General features: G+C 53.0%; 1 long non-coding RNA gene across 3 annotated transcripts; it reads right to left on the bottom strand.

Annotated features, from left to right (window-relative positions):
* Positions 1–11,547: 11,547 nt before the first annotated feature.
* Positions 11,548–19,206, bottom strand: LOC142039661 (uncharacterized). Of its 3 annotated transcripts, none has more exons than XR_012653004.1 (3): positions 19,022–19,206; positions 18,143–18,261; positions 11,548–11,911 (listed from the first exon to the last, which is right to left on the bottom strand). It is a non-coding gene; the product is annotated as an uncharacterized LOC142039661 (long non-coding RNA). The 3 variants fall into 3 exon arrangements; XR_012653002.1 differs by lacking the exon at positions 11,548–11,911 and adding an exon at positions 13,001–13,163; XR_012653003.1 differs by lacking the exon at positions 11,548–11,911 and adding an exon at positions 13,001–13,163 and having other exon boundaries at positions 18,143–18,284.
* Positions 19,207–24,565: the final 5,359 nt, after the last annotated feature.

The following is a 24,565-nucleotide window of genomic DNA, read 5'->3' on the forward strand; positions in this document are numbered from 1 at the left end:
GACTGCAGCAGCCTCAGGCTCGCGTGGGCTGTCTCTGCCTGGCCTCCCTCTCCTCGTGGCGCGGGAGCACAGAGGGACAGGCGGAGCGCTTGCTGGCTGTGGACGGGAGCTGCTGAAGCTGGAGAGGCCACAGAAAAGTAAAGAAGAAGAAACGGAAGGCCATCTGGCTGGCAGCTGCCTCCCGCTGCAGGCAAGAGAGAGCCTGCCTCTCTGGGTGTGGGAGGATCCCTCCTCGTAGTCCGCAGCAGGTCAGGCTGCCAGGGTCTGTATGCATGACCAGCAGCGCGGTACGGCCACGTAGTGAGCGAGCGAGCGAGGCTATGTGTCTAGGAGGCCTCATCTCGTAAGAGCCGCGAGACGCTCGCGTGTTCCGTTATGTGGAGGAGAGCCAAGCGACTGGAGTTACAGAAGAGGAAGGGAGGAGAGAAGGAGAAAGAAGCGTCTGCACTGGCAAGGTCTCCTGGCAGCTCCAAGAGCGAGAGCTGTGGTGAGTCCTGGGCCTCCGGGGCCCTGTCGCTCCTCTTGTGCCTCCCGGTCCCTCCCTCCCTCCCCCTCTCCTGACCCCCTCGCTTTCTCTTGCTGCTGTGACTTTTTTGTTTGTTTGTTTCTTTTTTATTATTTTTATTTTGCTTCCCTGTACCTCTCCTCTTCTGTCTATTCTCTTGTCCTGCTCCCTCTTCCCCCCACCCTTTCCTTCGCCTGCCCCCCTTTCTTTTTCTCTCTGCGTTCTTGTCCTGCTCCCTCTCCCTCTCCCCGCCCCCCCCCCCGCCCCGTCTTTGTCCTGCAGCCAGTCGCTGTTTTTTCCTTTTCCATCTCCTTGTCCTGATCTGCATCCGCCTCTTTCCCCGCCTCCCAATTTCTCTGGCCTGTTCCCCTAGTGTTCTTTTCCTCTCCGTACCTGTACGTGTCGCTCTGTGTCCCTGCCTTCCTATCTCTCTTCTTCCTACTTTCTGTTTCTGTCTCTATCCCTTTGTCTTGCTCGCCGTTGCTGTTTATTTTTGTCATTCTGGATCTCGCTGTCCCCGTCCTCCTTCCTGTTCATCTCTTACTCTCTGTGACCCTTTGTGCTGCTTCCTGCCCCTTTTTTAATTCACCCTCCCTCTCTCTGCAGGGCTCCTGATACCTCTCTTTCTAAATTTCCCAACCCCCTGTGCTTCTCACGCGCACGCTCTCTCTCTCTCGTTGTCATTGTTCTTGTCTGTCGCGCTGTCTTGCTTCCTGTCCCGTCGTTTCTCGCTGTATCCCTTTGTCCCGCTCCCTGCTCGTATTCGTATTCCTCTCTGTCCTGAGGACCGTCCCAGTTTTTGATCTCCGTCCTGCCGCTGTCCTGATTTTTCCTTCTCTGCCATGTTCCCTGTCCCTCTTTCTGTCTCTTTTTCTCTGTCCCTGCTGCTTATTTCTCCACCTCTGTCCAGACCCCTGTCCCTTCCCCCCCCCCGCCCTGTTTGCTGTCCCTCTGCCTTGCTTTCTTTCGCTACCTTTTCTGTCTGTCTTTCTCTGCCCCGTTCCCTCTCCCGCCCTTTCTAACTGTGTCCCCCTGTCCAGCTAGCTGTCGCTTCTTTCTTTTTTCTGTTCCTCAGTATTTTTTTCTTTTTCCGTATCTCTCTCCCACTGCCCATCGCAGTTGGTTTTTTCCCCTCCGATGCTGGCCTGCTCTTTGTCCCTTTTGTCTGTCTCCTCTCTGTCCTTCTGTCATGCTCCCTGTGTCTATTGAATCCCTTCATCTCTGTCCTGCAGCCCGTTGCTATTTTTTTTTTCCTCTTCCGTCCCTTTGTCCTGCTCCCCATCCTTGTCTCTCTTTCCCTTGGTTCTGCCTCCCGTCCTTTTTTCCTTTCTTGCTCCATCTCTCTGTCCTGCTCCCTATCCCTCCCGCGCTCTCTCTGTTTCTGTGTCCTTCTCCTTGCCTTTCCCCACGGTCTCTGTCTTGTTCCCTCTTTGGTTTTCTTGTTTTCCGGGTGGCTTGGCCCGGCTACCCGCGGGGGTGCTTCGGCTGGGGGGTTTGGGGTGGGGGCCTGGCCGTGCCGCTGGTGGCGGGGAAATAAAGCCTGAAACGGCAATCGTGAAGCGACGCCCTGCCTGTGCTGGGGCTGCCCCGCAGAGGCGTGGGGCCGGGCCCTCCGCAGGTCCCGAGCACTCCCCGAAACTACGTGTGGGGCCCCGGGGGTGCAGGGCTGTGGGGTGGCTACGCTCGGCGTCGCCCGTGGGCACTGCAGGGTCAGAAATGGAGAACAAGTTTTCCGTTCCTGGGGCTTGACAACAGGCTCGCGTGGCTGATTTGGGGGCTCGGAAACAGACCGAGCTGCGCAGCTTTGGGCCCAGAAACAGAGGTCCGGCCCTGCGTGTTTGGGCCTTGAGAACAGGCTCAGCGGCCGGGTTTTTTGGCTCCCAAATGGGCCCCGAGTCAGCTGGTGTGGGGGCCAAAAGCGGGAGCCGGCTTGGCTGGTTTTGCAGGCGGGTGGGAGGGTGTTGGGGGCTGCGGGGGGAAGCGGGGGGCAGGCAGGGTGCGTGGTCCCTCCCCGGAGATGGGGGTCTGGTTGTGTCGGACGCCGAAGTTCGGGAGGCCGGCACGCAGCAGGCCGAACTCAACATCTGTGATGGTCTGCGGGGGGGAAAGGTGCTTTTCAGACCCCACGTGCCCTCTTTGAGTCCAGCTCTTCTTTCTGCGCCGCTCAGAATAGTCGTCAAGTAATTAATCGCCCAAACTAATGGATATTTACTTGGCGTGTAACTCTGATGTTTAATCCTAACGCTCCAGTTTTGACAGCAGTTGATAGATAACCTTATGGAAAGCCCAGACCGTTGCACATAGCTGGAGCTTGTAAGGAGAAGCAGCTGAAGTCAGCCGGAGCTTCAGTGCGGAGCTGGGGCTTCAAGGAGCCAGAACTGTAGCAAGCGGGAGCTGGAACGAGGCGGGGTGTCCGCTGTCTGGAGCGTGCATTAGCCAGAGGCAAAAGTACCTGCAGCTGTAACGAGCAGGAGGCGCGATTAGCTGGAGCGTCTTTTCGCTGGGGCGTCTGTCGGCCGGACCGCGCTCCCAGCACGGCCGAAGAGCGGCCGGGCGCAGGCAGGGCTGTCCGCAGCAAGCAGCTCCGAGCAGCAGGGAGGCGAGTTGTCCTTCTGCCAGCGGGGAGCCCGGCCTCTTCCCTCGGGCATGCAATCCACGCCACGCTCCTCTCTCTGCGTGGAGTGTCTCTCCCGGTCCGTTCCCGCGGGCAGAAGCGAGGTGGGGGTCCCCCGGCTCACCTGGGGCAGCCCCCCCCGCGAGGGGACGCGCGCGAGGTGTCGTCATCCCCTCGGTACCGGGCAAAGGGGAGAGAAACCGGCCGGCGGGAGCTCCTGGGGTGCAGAGCCCTTCCGGCAGAATCCTCCCCTGCCTTTTCACCGTTGGCTGGGTGTGACAAGCAGGTTCATTTCTTTGTCTCCTCTTCTCCCAGTGTCACCTTCCGCGTCGCACGAAGAAAATCCTGCGTGGTTAATTCCGCTTGCTGCTCAGGTAATCGCACGTATCAGGCTGGGGGGGCGGAGAGAAACACTTGCGAGTTCGAGGGCACTACAGGTGCTCCACGTTAAACCCACAGGGAAGGCAAATTTGCTGCTAGTGCAGAAAAGACGATGGAAAAATTGCTGTTAACAGATCGCGCCCTGTTCCTGAACTGGTCCCTTGATGTGTTTTTGTTTCAGGGGAAAGAATGAAATTTCCTGTCTGGTAAATTCAGAGCTGCCTGTTAGCTTCTTCAGGGTCGAGTGTTTCTCTTCTCTCTGTTCATACTGATTTTTATGGGCAAGTTGGAAATAGCCTTTTACTTTTTTATGTATAACTGAATTTTTAGGAATATGTGGTATCCCTGTAGTTCATTTTTGAGCACCTAGATGCCAGTAGAAATGTAATGAGTGAAACGTGATGGGAACTGGTACTTAAACTTGATTTTTATTTGGGGTTTTTTTTTTTTCCTTCCCCATTAAGAGTGTTGACGGCATGTTGTCCCGTGGGACAATCCCCATTCCGTTCAGTGGAGTCTTCAGTCTAGGACTTTTAAGTGAAAAAGTTTGTCCTTCCAAAAAGGGACTAGTCATTCCTAGGACCGAGGCATAGACTTGCAAGGAGAGTCGCTTAAGTACGTGATCGGAATGAAAGCCAACTTCCAGTTGACGTTGCTGCTGTTGGTCTTTGCTTTCATTGATTTCTCCACCGCTCCCTCGTGGTTGGGAGCTCTGAATTGTAATGTTTTTCAGTCTCTAACACATTTCCACCCCCCCCCACCCCCCCAAAAAAAGGAGAGGCAGTGTCTAAAAGTTAATTAGTTTCCTCACAAATGCGTGAGTAAATAAAATGTGAGTTATGATGATTAAAACCATAGAAATGACACCAGTCTTGCAGATCTGGACTATTTCTGAACAGGCATTCATCACACGCAGAAGTCGTCAGGGTACGGATCACCTGCGCTTCGTGCTCTGACAAGACAAAATGCTGAGGCAGGGATGAGCTCTGAAAGAAGAAGGAAAAAAAAAAAAAAAAAAGAAGGATACAGGGTCACGGTTTTGTTTTGTTGTTGTTTGGTTTTAGAGAGTGCAATATTGACTGGTGCCAGCCTGCAGAGCTCTTCTGCTGCCTGACCTCTCCTTCTCTTTCATGGCTGTAATTGTCGTTTGGATAACTGTAGAAGAGCAATTAAGTTACTTGCCTCTGTGAATGTGCTGGTAATACCAGGAAGGCAAATGCTTGAACCAGTAGTGAATAACTGGGCGACGAGTAGAATTTCTGAAGGAAGAACAGCAGCAGCAACAGGAAGCAAATAGCAAGTGACCAAAAACTTGCGTGTGTCAAACGCATCAAAGCTTTCTTGCCGAATGTTGTTTGGCAATACGTTCCAAATGGCTTTTTTGGTAAACGTAAATTTTCAGGAAGTTCAGGGCTGCGTGTGGCAAAACGCGTCCCTCTGCTTACGCGTCCTGCTACGTAAATAGCATGGGTCAGCGGCAAGTCCGGCGGCAGGGCTGCTGTTCCCTACTCTCGACATTGCCGTAGTAGTGTTGCGGTATTTAGACCTTCACGGACGGGCTGAGGAACGGAAGGAGAATGCCCGTTTTCTGTAAGGGCTCAGAATGCCGACCCTTTTCTCTGCCTGCCGCTCCCCTGTGCGTGAGATGAAGCTGTTTTGTTTTTCTCCCTTGTTCCTGGTCTAAATATTTCTGGAGCTGTTGCTGCTGTGGGTTTGCAATTGGTGTTACTGCGTTTTTGTCGCGTTCTGGCGATGGGTCGTTTCTGCTGTGGCGAAGCGTCGAGATACGGTTTTCGGTTTAAAGCGTCAGAAACTACGTTCACCGAAACCGGTAACTCGCGGCGTAGGGGAAACCGATCTGGCGCGTGCAGCTGTGCTCGCAGGGATGCTGGGTGGCTCCTCATCAAAACGGCAGGCTGTGTGCGTGGACATCCGTAGGGTTGCGCTCTGGGTCCGAGAGCGTTAGCGTATTTTTGCTGTTGGAAGATGGAATGGAGCGTGTGCCTGTTAAATCTCAGGGCGGTCAAAAGCTAGGAGGGACCCTGAGCGGGTTTGGTGGCACAACTGCGGTTTTAAAAGATCTTGCCCGTTCGGAGCAACGGCCTGGAAAAAATGATTCCTTTTTTGCAACGAGGCAGTTCACAAGGACAGATGTGTTGCTGTGCTCTTTAGCAAAAATACTCAACTTGGGACGTATAGGGTGATGAAGCCTCGGCTATACTAAGGCTTGAGAAAATGTAGGTAGGTCTCTATGTCTGTCACCTGCGTGTATCTAGGAAAGTGAGTTCTAGTGAAAGTAAAGTTGCCGATGAGTCAAAAAAAGAAAGGAAAAAAAAAAGGGCGCGGTTGTCTGAAAAATGCAAAAGCTCTAGTGGCCTGTGTCAACAACTGTACCGTAGATGACGCAAAAATACTTTTTCCTCCGCTCAGTCGTACTGTCTTCACAAACCTTCACAAAAAAAAAGGGCAGCTTTGGGTTCCTACCCAGCTTTGTGCTAATGTTTTTTTTTCTTCTCTCAGCTGGATGTCAGCTGGCACCGTTTCGCCGTGGTTGCCCTTTCTTCTGCCGTGACGGTACGAGACGGATGGAAAGATTCCGTAGTGGCCTGCAAGTACAAGGTACGCCTACGATGTGTGTCTGCATTTTTCCAAAGGTACTTGCGGTACGGACTTTAACGTTGAGAGTGTGCCAACTCTCCTTCTACTTTTTTTTACATGAAATATTTTAACAGAAATACTAAAAATAAGTTCTGTTCCGGAGCATGTTACACCTATACAAAGTTTACTTCCCGCAGTTTATTTTCTCTTCCTGAAAGCATAATCTTCTGTTGCTCTGTGCTTGCTAGTAAATGATACTGTGAAAATAATTTTGTCCTAAAAGAGGGAAGGAACTGTTCGTAAGAGTTCAGCTGTTCAGAAGAAACAGCCTTTGTTTTCATGATAAAAGCTTTATGCTTTTACAGTCAATGATTTTTTTTTAAATATCTTCTAGTAGTACTCAAAAACGTTACGGAGATAATTAGCATCTGTACTAAAAGCAATCAAGGTCAAAGAAGAGACGTGGACAAAACAGGACAAAACGGGCGTCGCATCTGTGTGTTTTCCAGGCTTTCCCAGGAAGCATTAGCAGCCTTGTAACTAGTGACAGTGAGTCCTGAGGTGTTTTTGATGAGTTACTGCTTCAGTAATGTATTTTTTCCTTGAACCTACAGTGTGTAATTTTGACTTCAGTTGGAAAGAGATTTTCCAAAATGGAAGTCTTTCTCTCTCAAAGAGATTTTGTTTTAGGAACTTCCCATCAGAGTGGATCTTCAGAGGTGATCGACTTGACAGTAGAAGTCATCAGTAATGAGACTTTTCACTCTCTTTTAAAAAAAGAAAAAAAAAAAAAAAGTCAATTTCCTTCCAAAGACCCAAGCACAGCCCATCTTCCTAAAGTTGGTGGCATCACTGGTCTTTGGTTTCTCAGTTGTAACAGTCGAGATAACATGAAAACGTGTTGCTCTGCCTGCTTCAGTACTGCCAAAAGCATTAGGAAACCCGCCAGTCCTTTTTGGTAGTCTGAGGTATTGCAGCCCTGGGGATTTTACAAATTGACTTGCATTGTTTAAACTAACTGCCAAATAGCTGTAGTATTTGATTTGTTAGGTGTATGTAAGCAGTTAGGTATTTTTCTAAACGTTTAAAAAGAGAGGCAACTGAATGTTATGGGTTTTTTTTCCTGATGTTTTGACGGAGTGCTCTGAAGTACTTTCTTTCTGTCTGGCTTTCAATGGTGCGTTTCCCTGGCAGTTCAGTAGCACCTCTCTTGGGCAGCTCAGCTGGCCAGGTGTCCCTCCGCGTTCTGTAACACGCACAAAAACCCCTAGTCCCATTATAACTGTGTACTTTGGAGAGAGATAATTTAATGGTATGTATTCAGAGCTGTGCAAGTTAAGGTAATGGGAAAGGAAAATGAAATACTTTTATAGTATAAGTATTTTTATTGGACGTATATAAACATGGGCACGCCTTTTTAGTGTAAAGTGAATGATTGAGATTTATTCTTTATTTTTCCTTTTGCTCTTTGGAGTTTTCCACTTCACTTTCAGCTTTATTCACCAAACGAGCAAGATGCAAAGCAGCAGCAGCAGCAGCGCAAGGGCTGTAGCTGTTGTGGTGGATCCGTAAGCGTAGATTCTGATTGCGTACGACCTCGTCCCGCAGCCTCCCAGGGTTATCTCCCTGCAGCGGTGCTGTAAGGAAGGGAGGAGACGTTTTCCAACACCGGCAAGAGTGTTTACTTGTATGCTAAGAAGGTGTTCAAAATGGTATCGATTAGCCTAAATGCTGATTTTAAGTGTTCAAATCGCTCTTAACTTTTAAAGGAGGTGGTGTATTTCGAGCTGACCTGTTTACCTGGAATCCTCCCTTAGCTCAGCGACTCTTCTTGTGCGCCCCCAGCCTCTGCTGGCAGGGCGGTATGAGGAGATGGAAGGTCCCTGACTTAGTATAAACACTGCTTAGCAACAACTACAGCATCGGGGTGTTGTCAACGTTATTCTCACCCTAAGTCCAAAATGGCCCTGTACCAGCTACTCGGAAGAAAATGAACTTTATTCCAGCTGAAACCAGGACAACCCCAAACCCCCTGATTCTGGGTCTGCAACGGGGAAAAAACAAACGACTTTGGGACTCCTGGGAAAGCCAAATCCGCCTGGATTGGTGCCGCTGCAAAGCAAAAAACCCACCCCATTTTCATGCACAAACCCACAACCGAAAGATCACCCCTTTTTATGTTGTGGAAAAGCACTGAAACACACCCCAAACTGAGTATTTTGAAAAAGCAAAAAACTCCCCAGTTTGGGGAAGACTGGGGGTGAAGCACAAGCAGTTTGAGGGGCGTTGCTGGGGGTCCTCCCAGTGTGGATGATCTGGTGTGGATGCTCTGTTGCGGGTTATCCCAGGTGAGTTACCTGCTGTGGATCATCCTGGGTGGGCTCCCTGGGGTAGGTCATCTCCCCCCCGTGTCCCCCCATGCACCTCTGTACCCTCACCTACCCTCTCCCCGGCGTGTGTTTCTCCCCCATATATGCCCCCTGCTGCTCCAGCCCGCCCCCTTCACCCATTCGAGTTTTTAACCCACGCGAGTTGTTTCCCCCCGCATCCCCTGCTCTTCTATCTCCTGTCCCATCCCCCCCGTCGTCCCCCCCGCTTCCTTTCCCTCCTCCATATTCCACCCCCCGCTCCCCATCATCCGTCAGGCTCCAGACCCCTGGCATGCTGCCTGCACCCCATTCTCTGTCATTTTTTTTTCTTCTTTTCCTTACAAGTTGTTGTTGTTGTTGTTGTTGTTTCTTTTAAATGATTAGACTGTTTTCGTTTCAAGCCACGAGTTTTCTCACTTTCGCCCTTCCGATTGTCTCCCCGTCCCACTGGGGGCGGGGGAGCGAGCGAGCGGTCGCGTGGGGCTTTCTTGCTGGCTGGCGTTAAACCACGACACGAGGTGAGTTGCAAGCCCTGCCTGGCTAATGCTGGAGGCTCTCTATGTTCGTCCTGCCATCTTGACGGGCCGTCCTTGTTCTTCATTGCCGCTTTATAGCGAGCGCCTCTCGCTCTGTAAGCGGCATTACTGGGGCCGTGCAGGTACTGCCTGTTGCAGGCAGCAAAGGGCAATTGTGTCGCTTGCCGGCGGGAGCGGCAAGGAGTGCGGAGCCACGCTCCTGTAGGGAGCAAAGATGGAACCTCGAGGGCTCTACGGTCGTCTGCTGAGGACTACTAATATCCCGACAGGCCTCTTTGCTATCCCTGCTTCAAGGCTGATTCCTTTGCACGCCGGAGGGCGGGGCGGTAAGTAACACCGTGCAGCGTCTCTTCGATAAGAGACGAGCCCCGCACAAGAAGCCTTGCGTGCGTGTAGGATTGGGAGAGCAGAGTTCTGATGGCTCAGAGGTGAGGAAAGGTGCGCCCACCCCAACCGAGCCCCAGGGTCGCCAGGGTATCGCTGGCTTGCAGGTGGGCCGCTGGCATCTGGTGCGCTGGGACGCGGCGTTTCCTGCTGGACAGAGCTGCCCCTCTGGCACAGAGCAGCTTTGGGTCTCTTGTGGCCTGCCTTCAGGCTGTCACCGGAACCAGGCGTTATTTTTTTTTTTTTAAATCTCTCGCCAGCATCTGTTGGCTGGCTGCTGTCGCTCCCGCAACCCTGATGCCACATTCAGAGGGGATACAGCAGTCCTTGGGGCTTGCTCCAGGGGACACCCCCCCCCCCCTTCCCCCCCCCCCCATTTGCAGGTTCCCTGTGCTGCTTCTCCTCTGTAGATAACGGGGTGGGGAGGGCAGGGGCAGAAGCGACCACCCGAATGGTCTGTTCTTTGCACTTGACTGCTGTAAACGCTCCAGCCACTCGGGTGCTCTTTGGAACGGAGACGATGAAGATGACTGCCCGGGCTGCGAGTGGGGAAAGGGCAGGGCAACGTAATCCCTGTGCCCCCAGTAAGTAGTTGCCGCCTGTGTCTGGTCTCTACTGGTCTGAGCTGTCAGTCGTCCCTCGTGCAGCTGATGCTCCGAAGAGGATCGTTACGGGGATGCGGCTGCTGCTGCCCGGTGACCGAAGGTGGGAAGTGGCGTTGGGGAGGGGCGCATGCGCGGTGGAGTGCGTCGGTGGGGGGGGTGGGGTCCAGCTGTTGCCGGGCAGCGGAGGCGCTTTACGGCTGCTCGGCAAGCGCGCATGCGTGGTTCGACTTTTACGGCGCTGGCCCCTGTTGCCTGGCAACCGAGGCGCGACACGACGCCTCGGCTATCGCGCATGCGCGGCGGCGCGGTTTACGGCCTGCTCCTGTTGCCTAGCAGCCGAAACGCGTTACGGCAGCTCGGCAAGGGCGCATGCGCTGCGGTTTTTACGGCGCTCGCCGCTGTTGCCTGGCAACCAAAACGCGACATGGCGCCTCGGCAACCGCGCATGCGCGGCGGCGCGGTTGACGGCGCTCCTGCTGTTGCCTGGCAACCAAAACGCGGCCCTGGCGGTCGGGAGCCGCGCATGCGCGGTGGCGCCTTTTGCCGCCCTCCTGCTGTTGCCTAGCAACCGAAACGCGGTACAGCAGCGCGGAGCCGCGCACGCGCGGTGGCGGCGCGTTTCGCCAGCGCTCTCTTCCGCCACCTGTTGAACAGACTTCGGTACTGCAGCTGGGGTGCCGCCCATGCGCGCTGGCGCGTTGTGCCAAGCGCTCGCCGCTGCCACCCCGCGACCAATGTTCGGTACTGCAGCTCGGAGGCTGCGAGTGCGCGCGGCTGCCGCGGTCCTGCACGTGCCGTCCGACGGTAACGGTAATGCGGCACCGGCGGGAGGTGCCGCCGCGCTCGTTGCTTCCTCCCGGTAAGGAAACGCCGCCGGCAAGGAAAGCTCGCACGGGCTGTCTCTGCCCGGCCTCCCTCTCCTCGCGGCGCGGGAGCACAAAGGGACAGGCGGGGCGCTTACCGGCTGCGGGCAGGAGCTGCTGCGGCTGAAGCTGGAGAGGCCAGAGAAAGGTAGAGAAGAAGAAATGGAAGGCTGGCCGGCCGGCAGCTGCCTCCCGCTGCAGGCAAGAGAGAGCCTGCCTCTCCGCGTGTGGAAGGATCCCTCTTCGTAGTCCGCAGCAGGTCAGACCGCCGAGGTGCACCGCAGGGTCCGGATGCGGCACCGACGGTGCGGTACGGCCACGTAGTGTGCGAGCGAGCGAGGCTCCGTGCCTAGGAGGCCTCGTCTCGCAAGACCTATGAGACGCGTGTTCTCCTAGGGGGAGGACGGCCGCGCCGCCGGAGTTACAGAAGAGGAGGGGAGCGGGAGAGGAGCAGAAAGAAGCGTCTCAACTGGCAAATTCTCCTGGCAGTGCCAAGAGCTGTGGTGAGCCCCGGGCCCTCGGGGCCCTGTCTCCCCTCTTCCGCGTTCTGGTCCCTCCCTGCCCCTTCCCCTGGTCCCCTCTCTTTCCCACACCGCTGCCTTTTTTTTTTTTTTTTTTTCCTTTCCTCCCTTGTACCCCTGATACTGAAAAGCCAGTCGAAGAAACTCCCTAAGACTCGTTTTGGAGTTTTAGAAAGCAGGCATTCTTCATTGCAGCGCTGGCTGCACGGGGGATAGTTCCACCTAGCGTGCATGCCACAGCTTTAGCACAAACAGGTTATACAGAATAACTAATTGCATGTTAATCAGATTAGTATACATATACATAAAAACGACGGCAACCGATTATCATAGTACTGCCTACGTCCGATCACGTGCAATGAAGGATCCATTTGAGACGAAGGGCTGCTTTTGCAACCACCGACCCATCTGAAGTTCTTGCTGGCTGTCCTCGAAGTCTTTATTCTTGTCCTTGTTCTTTGATCTTGAAGCTTAACGCAGGTTCAATCACACGTGGTCAGTTTCAGCATTGTTCTCATCCAGCGTACAGGAACATCTAGTCATAAGAGCAAAGAACTGCAAAACTTAGGAGTACCTACCTCTGCTAGTCGATTGCTTGGCTATACTTTTGTCTATTGTTTCAATCGTAGTGTTAGTGTAAGATTTCTAATAATTATTTACCAAGTCTCACTTTTGCAGTCACCTAGCAGCAAACCAGTTTCCACAGCTGGTACAAAATATTAAAACCATCCCAATATTTAGACGTGCCATACAGAATGTATGGAAATAGGCTATCAGAGGTGTCCGAGGGGCAGAGGGAGCGCCGGGGGGCGCCCCGAGCCCCAGAGCAGACTCGCTGGCAGGACTCGATAGGCACGCGACTGACTGAATAAACGCTGGCCGCCCGTCCCCTTTGCCCTCCGGGCTGCGTTTGCGCTCCCTTTGCACGAGTGGAGGGGCCGTGAGGGAGCCCAGGGGAGGAGGAGGTGAGGCGCTGGGGGGGTCGGGCCGTGTCCCCCCTGTTCCTGCTGGGCTCCAGCTGTTGCAAATATTCCGGTAAAGAAATCAAAATTTAATCACATAGAAGAGTTAGGTTTGATTAAGAAGTAAAATTGTGAAGCATAACGTATAGGATCGTTAAGTTTGAAACGTAGCCATAGAAACTTTAGGAGGAGCTGTGTTACGCGTGACTCTAGGAACCTTAGTATTGTTAAAGTTTGAAAGAGCTAACCCTAGAAACCTCACCAGGAAGTTACTGGTTCTCCTACCTTCTGTTTCAGGAAACTAAGGAAACCGTCGGGGACGCCAGTTTGCTGCTTGGAAACCCCCTTACCCTTCCCATCTCCATTTGAGGATCGAAGATGCCAGTCAGCAGAGCTAAGTGTAACTGACCAATGATTGTTTTTAAATAAGAATATTGATAAGGTTATATAATCAAAGGACCGATCATTATAAAGGTTAAATTTAAGAACGAGCATAGTATGCATTTTTACGGAAGGAGCTTAGGTAACAATGACCTGACAGGAAAAGTCTGTAAAAACTGATGGATTTTGATACTAAGCGGGACACGCCTTTGGAGGAGCGATCCCCCGTGTCCCCAGCGCTGCGATAAACAAAGTGCCCGCTGCTTAACTTCAGGTTGGTGTTAAGGAGTTTTATTCCGGATTTCGGGAACGGTTTTGGCGACCCAGATGGGACCTTGCGAGTGAGACTGGACGAGATCGAGTGTCGATCGAACTCCGGCCGGCACCGAGGTATTCTCGGGGAGAACCGTCACCCTCGACTCGCAAAGCTCCTCGCAGCGTTCCCTGGAAAAAAAGGTAAGGCGCCGCTGCTTTGGAATTTGTTTGGAAAGCCTGCCCGTGAGGCGCGGCGAAAGCTTCGCAGGGTTGGGGCTTGGAGGGTACCCGTCTGCAGTGGAAGCCTAGGCGTCTGCCCGTAAGTCATAAGCGAAAGCTATTGCTGGGTTGGACTTTGTGTATTATTTGGGACAACTGTCATTTGCATTTGTTTGGTATTTGGTATTTGAATGTATAGAAGTATAAAGGCATCAGCAAAATTGTTTAAGAATAAGAGTGCAGGAAATGGAACCGCTGATGAAAAGTTACCAAAACCATCACCGTTGGGACGTTTATTGGCACATTGGGGTGAATTGCAGGAAAAATGGTAAACAAACAGAACTTTGAGTTACAATACTATATTGCAATTACTGTTGTTTTGTAGGAGAGAGAGAGTAAATGGAATAAAGTGCCATAGGTAGATTTGTTCTTTTTAAGTGAACGTATCTGACGGGGACCGGAGGGGAGTCTCCCAGCAGAACCTCTGGTTACAGCTAAACCGGGAGAACAGAAAATGGAATTTGAATTGACACTAGAGTCACCTTTTCAGTTTTAAATACCTTAGAGGGAGAGTTAAGTTTTGAAGAAATTGGCGGTGTCGGTGCAACAAGTGAACGAGAAACTAGACCCTTCTTTAAATCTTTAACAATGAAATTAGGAAAGCAATGGGTCACTCAGCAGTTTTTGTATGTGCCAGATTCTCCTAAAACCCTGTTAAGGAGAGATCTATTTGAGAACTTAGAGGCAGAAGTTAAATTAAAAAATGGAGAGATTAAAACTTCAATTCCAGAAACTAAACGTATCGAAGCAGTGGCTTTGTTGTTAACAGGATGGTTACCGAAAGCAGAAGATTATACCAGTCAAAGTCTAATGCTGTAATTCCAATCGTCTGGACTGGGAAGTTCCTGGTAAATCCAAAAAGCAGAACCTGTGAGAGTTGATTTAAAGCCAGGATGGAATCCGGTAAGAATTAAACAATACCCCCTAAGACCGGAAAGTCGGAAAGGGTTAGCAATGGTAATACAAACATTTTTAAGATACAAATTGTTAATAGAATGCGAATCCAGATATAACACCCCGATCTTGCCTGTTAAAAGGCTAATGAAAAAGATGGTAGATTAGTTCAAGACCTCCTCAGAGCAATAAATCAAATAGTACAAGATATTCATCCGGTAGTAGCAAATCCTCATACTTTGTTAGCAACCCTAACGGAGAAACAAGAATGGTTCACAGTGTTAGACCGAAAAGATGCCTTTTTCCGTATTCCCTTGGATCCCAGTAGTCAAGAGGTTTTTGCTTTGGAATGGGAAAATCCTGAGACTGGGAGAAAAACACAATATACGCGGACAGTCTTGCCTCAAGGCTTTAAGAATAGTCTTACCATTTTTGGAAATCAATTGGCACGAGAATTAGAGATTTGGAAGAAAGAAAATAATCAAGAAATCTTGCTGAAATATATGGATGATCTGTTAATTGTAGCTGAGACGGAAGAACAATGCACAAAGCTAACTATTAACTTTTTGAACTTTTGGGGAATCGGTGGATATCGAGCGTCAAAAGAAAAAAACCCAAATAACCCAGAAAGAAGAAACTTATTTAAATGAGTTTTAAAATCCTAAAAGGACAGAGACAATTGGGAACTGGGAGAAAAGAGGCAATTTGTCGTCTCCCCGAACCTAAGACGAAAAAAATTAATGACGAGCGTTGCCGGGAATGGTCGAGTGGTGTCACCTGTAGATTATAAATTGTGGCTTGCTGGCCCGACCTTTATAGGAGCAGCTCAAAACCTCAAACGATGGATTGGACCGATGCCGAGAAAGCTACTTTCCAAGAACTGAAACAGGCTGTAAGAGGGGTGCCAGCCCTAGGCCTGCCAGATCTCACAAAGAAGACACTTGAACTTTTTGCTCGTGAAAGAAGAGGTATAGCTCTGGGTATCCTGGCCCAATACGTAGGGCCAAGTGGGCGAGCTGTGGCCTACTTCTCGAAGCGATTAGGTAATGTGAGTCTGGGATGCTCTGGTCGTCCGAGAGCCGTCGCTGCAACTGTGCTACTGATCCAGGAAGCTCGTAAGTTCACCTGAGGACAAAGGATTAGAGGACAAAGGATTACTGTACGTTTCCCATATGATAACTGTTGTGCTAAAACAGAGAGGGGGGCATTGGGTATCCCCTAGCAGGATGCTGAAATACCAAGTGGTGTGGCTGGAACAAGATGATGTTTACCTAAACGCTACTACCACCGTTAACCCTGTTGCGTTTTCAACAACCGATCAAGTTAAAGGAGGAGAACTGGAACGTGACTGCTTGCAGACAATCGAAAGAGTTTACTCCAGCTGACTGGATCTCTGAGATGTGCCGCTAGAAGAAACAGATTGGGAACTGTATGCCGACGGAAGCGGTTCCATCTGTGAAGGAAAACGTTTATCAAGATAGACAATAACTACTGAGGAGGTAATTGTGTTGCCAACTTTGCCTTCGACGATATCTGCCCAAAAGGCTGAATTGATAGCTCTCATTCGAGCTCTGGAACTAAGTCAAGGAAAGCGAGTCAACACTTTTGGACAGACTCAAAGTATGCTTTTGGAGTAGTACGTGCGCATGGAGCGATACGGAGAGAAAGAGGACCGTTGCCCGCGCAAGGAACCACCATTCAGCACGCAGAACAAATACTGAAATTGTTAGAAACCATTCAAAAACCAACAGCAGTCACGATAATGCACTGTAAAGCACATCAGTTAGGTAAGACCGGTCCGAACGCAGGTAACCGACTGGCCGATAAAGCTGCTAGAGGCTGCGGAAAAAGGCATCCTAGCACTAGTTCCAGAGAAAAGTATAAAATTGCCTAAAGAAACTCCAAATTATAACGAAAAAGATGAAGAATTAATTATTAGATTGCAGGCTAACAAAATGAAACAGGATAGGCTGTAACACCGACAGGTCAAATAATAGTCCCACCCACAATAATAAGAGAAATTGCCCGAGCTGAACATCACAAAGTATATCGGGGAACAGAAAGTGAAATACGACAAAGATTGTTTAAACAATTAGAAGCGGATGTGAAACTTATATATAAAAATGTCCCCGAATCAGTAATAAGATCATCTTTGGGATTATGAAATAAGGAAATTTTTTAGGAGAATATTAGCAAATTGACTTTATAGAATTGCCTTGAAAAGAAGGATCTATCCTAGTTTTAGTTGATATCTTTACTGGGTGGCCCGAGGCTTTCCCTTGTCGCACCGAGAAAGCAAGGGAAGTAGTCAAAGTCTTGCTCAAAGAGATAATACCAAAATGTGGGGTGCCTGTAAGAATGTCATCTGACAATGGCCCTCATTTTATAGCAAAGATTAGGAGACAAGCTGAGCAAAGTATTATCTATAGATTGAGACTATCACACCCCATACAGACCACAAGCGGGGGGGGGGGGGGGGGGGGAGAGAGGGAGGGGGGGAGAGAGAGAGAGAGAGAATGAACTATACCCTTAAGCAACAGTCGAGTAAAATTTGTCAGGAAACCTCACTCCTCACGTGGGTTAAAGCATTACCCATGGCTCTATTAAGAACCAGAGTATAGCCAGAAGAGAAAGAAAATTTAAGTCATTATGAAATGTTTTATGAAAGACCATATCAAGAGTCCTATGTTCTGAGTATCTTGAGTGCCTTTGGAGATAGGTTTTTAAAAGGTGTTACGATTTCTTTAAGCAATTCTTTTCAAGAACTTTGTCAGTATGTCTCCACAGCTGGACCCTTAGAATTGGACGTAGCAGCGCATCCCTTCCGACCAGGAGATTGAATGTATGTAAAATCACTGAGAAGTGGAAAGGACCGTATCGAGTCATTTTAACAACCCTTATAGCGGTAAAGGTCTGGGAGAAGAACCTTGGCTTCATTATTCAAGAATAAAGAAAGCACCAACAAGAAATTGGAAGTCTAAAGAAACTGGCCCTTTAAAACTGAAAATCTATAAGTAAGTTTCACATTATCTGTTTGGGAAAACAGCTGTGTAAAGTTTATACTATTGGGGTTGCTATTAGGAATATTGTCGAGGGCAATAATCTTTTTGTGTGTTTAGAGGGTGTATGTATTTTTTTTCGAGGGGTTCCAAACATGAGATAAACAAAATGAAACAATTATTGTTTGAGCTGTGTTAATCTTGATATTAACCGTTTTTGTAATTTGGTTTAAAAAACCAAAAATCTAGTTTTGTAACTGATTCAAAGTTTTGTAAAGACACAAAATTGAACCTCAGTAACAGCCTGCCTTCCGATTCCAAAGTCAGATGAAAATCTAGTTCCGTGGAGAATACTGACATTGAATTTAACCAAAACTTGAGAAAAGATGCAGAACAATGAGAATCATTTTAGCAAATTAAATGGGATGGATTTAAAAGGCAATTATTTTTTTTAAATTTGAAAGAAGGAATTAGAGCGTTGTGAATTATAACATTACCAAACCATCCACCTCATGGACAAAAGAATTAATTTACTCGCCCTTCGGGAGAAACTTGTACAGGCAGCCCTTGGGGCTGTCAGTTGCCAAAACCGTAGCGACAAGTGCAGGAAGGAACTTGGGATCATATTTAAAATATAAAACGATGTTTAGAATTTCCTGGAGTTCCAGGATCCTTGTCAGAGCCACCCAGAGTCGGGACCGTCTATGGAAATTTAGACTGGTTTAGACAACCAGAGAAAAATCACACATCCTAAACAGAGCTGAATGAAGGTTTATACTTGCAGCTCCTCTGACCCCAAACTCCAACGACTTTCTCTAGTAGCTAAAGCTCTCAGATGGGGATGTGTTTGTAGAAAGTATAATAATATTTTACATGATCTTTGGTCGCCTCTTAATAACGGAAAACATTTAGCTTGGAGTTGACTGTATTAAAGGACAGGTGAAAAGTTCAGGGTTAACTGTTTGGGTGACTAGTGATGATATATGATCCACTCACCTTTTCATGAAGGAGAAAGGCAAATCGTGGACTTCAGCCTTAATAACTCTCTCCTCTCTCTGGAAGAAATCTCCCTTGTGGCCTCGCTGGTGGACCCGGGTAAATGGAAAAGATGATACCTGGCAATCGCCAAGTCTTAGAACTAAAATAAGATGGGTATTCAAATCTGTATTTTGACCCCAGTTAACACCCCTTCCAAATGAGATGACTCTTGCCACCTTTCATTCAATCGAGGAAGTGCCTGCTGCTTAACTTCCCATGGGTGTTGAGAAGTTTTGTTCCGGGTTTCGGTCCCCCAGCTGCGGGCCGGGGCTGGAGGAGCCGCAGGTGCGGGCAGTGAGGCTGCTGGGGCCGTCCCCTCCCTGGAAAGGGGGGGCTGCCGGGGGAGGGGCCGGGGCGGGGCCGGTGGGAGCCGAGGCAGGAGCGGAGCGGAGCGGTGGCCGGGCTGCGGCTGCCCCTCGGGAGAAGGTGAGCGGGGCCGGGCGCCCCTCGGACGGCGAACGTCGGAGGCGGGGGTGGCCCGGGGGAGGTGGGGGCCGCCGGTGCAGAGGCCGGGGGGGAGCCCTGGGGGCTCACAGGGGGCTGGGACCACGTGCGCGCGGGGGGGGGGGGGGGTGGGCTCACAGGGCGGCTGGGAGCAAGTGCGCGCGGGGGGGAGGGCTCACAGGGGGGCTGGGAGCAAGTGCGCGCGAGGGGGGGGGGGGCGCAGGGCGGCTGGGACCACGTGCGCGCGGGGGGGGGGGGTGCGCTCACAGGGCGGCTGGGAGCAAGTGCGCGCGGGGGGGGGGCTCACAGGGGGGCTGGGAGCAAGTGCGCGCGAGGGGGGGGGGGGGCGCAGGGCGGCTGGGACCACGTGCGCGCGCGGGGGGGGGTGCTCACCGGGCCCCGTGGCGGGGCTGCGCAGCCGGCCGGCGGGTTCCGGGGAAAGCCCCGAGGAGGACGGCGGGGTCTGTGTGGGACGCACGGAGCGGCGGCGGCGGCCGCTGCCCGGAGCCGGAGCCGGGCGGGGGGGTGCCGCGCCGCGCCGTGCCGGAGCCGGGCGGCGAAAGCGCGCCGGAGCTGCCCGGAGCGGCGCTGGGGGCTCGGCGGGAACTGCGGCTGCGCCGGCGTGGGGGTGGGCGGAAACGGAAGCGGCTTCCCCTCGGGGTCAGGCAGCAGGGCGGGCTGCCTCCCGGGGCATGCCGGGAGCTGTAGTTTTCGCGGACTCGGCGGCCGGGCGGCAGCGTGGCTTTCGGGCGCGGCGTAGTCCTTGCTGCCGCCGCGGCCCCCGGAGTCCGACCAGGTCAGACGCAGGAGCGTTGCCGGTTTCGTGTGGTTTTCCGCGGGCTTCCCGCTGCACCCGCTCCCCGACCAGCCGTGCGGACGCGCGACCCGGGCGCATGTGCCGTCCTGCGCGTGGGGCAGCCCGGCGTTCGCTCGTCGGCTCCGGCCCCTCCGGCGCATGCGCGGTGTCCGGGTGCAGCGTGGTGGCGCGCAGGGCGCGGGTCTGGGCGGCAGCGGGCGAGCGCCGGGACCGCGGGTGAGGCGAGCGATCCCCTCCGGCGGGGGCAGGGGCAGGGGCAGGGGCAGGGGCGGGGGCGGGGGGGTGCCTCCTGCCCGCTGGCCGCCGGGCGCTGGCGGGACGGGAAGCTGCAAAGCGGCCGCCGCGGCAGGCTCCCGGTCCGCCGGAGGCGAGCCGGGCCAGGGCAGCGCCAGGCAGTTCCCCGAGAGCCGATAGAAGGGAAGAGGGGACGGAGGCGGGCACCCCCCAGGCGCGGCCAGCGGGCGCCTCCCCGAGTCGCCGGAGCTCCCCCGGCGCCTTCCCCCGGCCCCGCTCGGCCCGTGCGGCTGCCCCCAGCTCCAGCCCCTCCCCTGAAGCCTGTGCTGTAGCCGCAGGCAGCCCCCGAGCCCTGTCGTGAGGGCAGCAAGCTGGCCCTCCCATGTTCTCGAGTCTCCCTGAACGTGGGTGCCGTTAGCAGCGGCGCGGGGAACGAGCGGCGTCTGCGGAAGCCCCTGCGGAAGGAGGGGCTCTGGCCAGGGTCGAGCTACAGTAATAACGGTCACTGCTGCCTCTTTCCCTCTCCCAGAGGCCACGCTGTGAGTGCGGTTGTCCGTTCGTCCCCGGGGATGCCGTTGACTGCAGCAGCCTCAGGCTCGTGTGGGCTGTCTCTGCCTGGCCTCCCTCTCCTCGTGGCGCGGGAGCACAGAGGGACAGGCGGAGCGCTTGCTGGCTGTGGACGGGAGCTGCTGAAGCTGGAGAGGCCACAGAAAAGTAAAGAAGAAGAAACGGAAGGCCATCTGGCTGGCAGCTGCCTCCCGCTGCAGGCAAGAGAGAGCCTGCCTCTCTGGGTGTGGGAGGATCCCTCCTCGTAGTCCGCAGCAGGTCAGGCTGCCAGGGTCTGTATGCATGACCAGCAGCGCGGTACGGCCACGTAGTGAGCGAGCGAGCGAGGCTATGTGTCTAGGAGGCCTCATCTCGTAAGAGCCGCGAGACGCTCGCGTGTTCCGTTATGTGGAGGAGAGCCAAGCGACTGGAGTTACAGAAGAGGAAGGGAGGAGAGAAGGAGAAAGAAGCGTCTGCACTGGCAAGGTCTCCTGGCAGCTCCAAGAGCGAGAGCTGTGGTGAGTCCTGGGCCTCCGGGGCCCTGTCGCTCCTCTTGTGCCTCCCGGTCCCTCCCTCCCTCCCCCTCTCCTGACCCCCTCGCTAACCCCCCCCCCTAACCCTAACCCTAACCCTAACCCTAACCCTAACCCTAACCCTAAGCTGCTGTGACTTTTTTGTTTGTTTGTTTGTTTTTTATTATTTTTATTTTGCTTCCCTGTACCTCTCCTCTTCTGTCTATTCTCTTGTCCTGCTCCCTCTTCCCCCCACCCTTTCCTTCGCCTGCCCCCCTTTCTTTTTCTCTCTGCGTTCTTGTCCTGCTCCCTCTCCCTCTCCCCGCCCCCCCCCCCCGCCCCGTCTTTGTCCTGCAGCCAGTCGCTGTTTTTTCCTTTTCCATCTCCTTGTCCTGATCTGCATCCGCCTCTTTCCCCGCCTCCCAATTTCTCTGGCCTGTTCCCCTAGTGTTCTTTTCCTCTCCGTACCTGTACGTGTCGCTCTGTGTCCCTGCCTTCCTATCTCTCTTCTTCCTACTTTCTGTTTCTGTCTCTATCCCTTTGTCTTGCTCGCCGTTGCTGTTTATTTTTGTCATTCTGGATCTCGCTGTCCCCGTCCTCCTTCCTGTTCATCTCTTACTCTCTGTGACCCTTTGTGCTGCTTCCTGCCCCTTTTTTAATTCACCCTCCCTCTCTCTGCAGGGCTCCTGATACCTCTCTTTCTAAATTTCCCAACCCCCTGTGCTTCTCACGCGCACGCTCTCTCTCTCTCGTTGTCATTGTTCTTGTCTGTCGCGCTGTCTTGCTTCCTGTCCCGTCGTTTCTCGCTGTATCCCTTTGTCCCGCTCCCTGCTCGTATTCGTATTCCTCTCTGTCCTGAGGACCGTCCCAGTTTTTGATCTCCGTCCTGCCGCTGTCCTGATTTTTCCTTCTCTGCCATGTTCCCTGTCCCTCTTTCTGTCTCTTTTTCTCTGTCCCTGCTGCTTATTTCTCCACCTCTGTCCAGACCCCTGTCCCTTCCCCCCCCCGCCCTGTTTGCTGTCCCTCTGCCTTGCTTTCTTTCGCTACCTTTTCTGTCTGTCTTTCTCTGCCCCGTTCCCTCTCCCGCCCTTTCTAACTGTGTCCCCCTGTCCAGCTAGCTGTCGCTTCTTTCTTTTTTCTGTTCCTCAGTATTTTTTTCTTTTTCCGTATCTCTCTCCCACTGCCCATCGCAGTTGGTTTTTTCCCCTCCGATGCTGGCCTGCTCTTTGTCCCTTTTGTCTGTCTCCTCTCTGTCCTTCTGTCATGCTCCCTGTGTCTATTGAATCCCTTCATCTCTGTCCTGCAGCCCGTTGCTATTTTTTTTTTCCTCTTCCGTCCCTTTGTCCTGCTCCCCATCCTTGTCTCTCTTTCCCTTGGTTCTGCCTCCCGTCCTTTTTTCCTTTCTTGCTCCATCTCTCTGTCCTGCTCCCTATCCCTCCCGCGCTCTCTCTGTTTCTGTGTCCTTCTCCTTGCCTTTCCCCACGGTCTCTGTCTTGTTCCCTCTTTGGTTTTCTTGTTTTCCGGGTGGCTTGGCCCGGCTACCCGCGGGGGTGCTTCGGCTGGGGGGTTTGGGGTGGGGGCCTGGCCGTGCCGCTGGTGGCGGGGAAATAAAGCCTGAAACGGCAATCGTGAAGCGACGCCCTGCCTGTGCTGGGGCTGCCCCGCAGAGGCGTGGGGCCGGGCCCTCCGCAGGTCCCGAGCACTCCCCGAAACTACGTGTGGGGCCCCGGGGGTGCAGGGCTGTGGGGTGGCTACGCTCGGCGTCGCCCGTGGGCACTGCAGGGTCAGAAATGGAGAACAAGTTTTCCGTTCCTGGGGCTTGACAACAGGCTCGCGTGGCTGATTTGGGGGCTCGGAAACAGACCGAGCTGCGCAGCTTTGGGCCCAGAAACAGAGGTCCGGCCCTGCGTGTTTGGGCCTTGAGAACAGGCTCAGCGGCCGGGTTTTTTGGCTCCCAAATGGGCCCCGAGTCAGCTGGTGTGGGGGCCAAAAGCGGGAGCCGGCTTGGCTGGTTTTGCAGGCGGGTGGGAGGGTGTTGGGGGCTGCGGGGGGAAGCGGGGGGCAGGCAGGGTGCGTGGTCCCTCCCCGGAGATGGGGGTCTGGTTGTGTCGGACGCCGAAGTTCGGGAGGCCGGCACGCAGCAGGCCGAACTCAACATCTGTGATGGTCTGCGGGGGGGGAAAGGTGCTTTTCAGACCCCACATGCCCTCTTTGAGTCCAGCTCTTCTTTCTGCGCCGCTCAGAATAGTCGTCAAGTAATTAATCGCCCAAACTAATGGATATTTACTTGGCGTGTAACTCTGATGTTTAATCCTAACGCTCCAGTTTTGACAGCAGTTGATAGATAACCTTATGGAAAGCCCAGACCGTTGCACATAGCTGGAGCTTGTAAGGAGAAGCAGCTGAAGTCAGCCGGAGCTTCAGTGCGGAGCTGGGGCTTCAAGGAGCCAGAACTGTAGCAAGCGGGAGCTGGAACGAGGCGGGGTGTCCGCTGTCTGGAGCGTGCATTAGCCAGAGGCAAAAGTACCTGCAGCTGTAACGAGCAGGAGGCGCGATTAGCTGGAGCGTCTTTTCGCTGGGGCGTCTGTCGGCCGGACCGCGCTCCCAGCACGGCCGAAGAGCGGCCGGGCGCAGGCAGGGCTGTCCGCAGCAAGCAGCTCCGAGCAGCAGGGAGGCGAGTTGTCCTTCTGCCAGCGGGGAGCCCGGCCTCTTCCCTCGGGCATGCAATCCACGCCACGCTCCTCTCTCTGCGTGGAGTGTCTCTCCCGGTCCGTTCCCGCGGGCAGAAGCGAGGTGGGGGTCCCCCGGCTCACCTGGGGCAGCCCCCCCCGCGAGGGGACGCGCGCGAGGTGTCGTCATCCCCTCGGTACCGGGCAAAGGGGAGAGAAACCGGCCGGCGGGAGCTCCTGGGGTGCAGAGCCCTTCCGGCAGAATCCTCCCCTGCCTTTTCACCGTTGGCTGGGTGTGACAAGCAGGTTCATTTCTTTGTCTCCTCTTCTCCCAGTGTCACCTTCCGCGTCGCACGAAGAAAATCCTGCCTGGTTAATTCCGCTTGCTGCTCAGGTAATCGCACGTATCGGGCTGGGGGGGCGGAGAGAAACACTTGCGAGTTCGAGGGCACTACAGGTGCTCCACGTTAAACCCACAGGGAAGGCAAATTTGCTGCTAGTGCAGAAAAGACGATGGAAAAATTGCTGTTAACAGATCGCGCCCTGTTCCTGAACTGGTCCCTTGATGTGTTTTTGTTTCAGGGGAAAGAATGAAATTTCCTGTCTGGTAAATTCAGAGCTGCCTGTTAGCTTCTTCAGGGTCGAGTGTTTCTCTTCTCTCTGTTCATACTGATTTTTATGGGCAAGTTGGAAATAGCCTTTTACTTTTTTATGTATAACTGAATTTTTAGGAATATGTGGTATCCCTGTAGTTCATTTTTGAGCACCTAGATGCCAGTAGAAATGTAATGAGTGAAACGTGATGGGAACTGGTACTTAAACTTGATTTTTATTTGGGTTTTTTTTTTTTTCCTTCCCCATTAAGAGTGTTGACGGCATGTTGTCCCGTGGGACAATCCCCATTCCGTTCAGCGGAGTCTTCAGTCTAGGACTTTTAAGTGAAAAAGTTTGTCCTTCCAAAAAGGGACTAGTCATTCCTAGGACCGAGGCATAGACTTGCAAGGAGAGTCGCTTAAGTACGTGATCGGAATGAAAGCCAACTTCCAGTTGACGTTGCTGCTGTTGGTCTTTGCTTTCATTGATTTCTCCACCGCTCCCTCGTGGTTGGGAGCTCTGAATTGTAATGTTTTTCAGTCTCTAACACATTTCCACCCACCCC

The sequence above is a fragment of the Buteo buteo genome, chromosome 15 (assembly GCF_964188355.1).
Source record: "Buteo buteo chromosome 15, bButBut1.hap1.1, whole genome shotgun sequence".
Classification (NCBI taxonomy): Eukaryota; Metazoa; Chordata; class Aves; order Accipitriformes; family Accipitridae; genus Buteo; species Buteo buteo.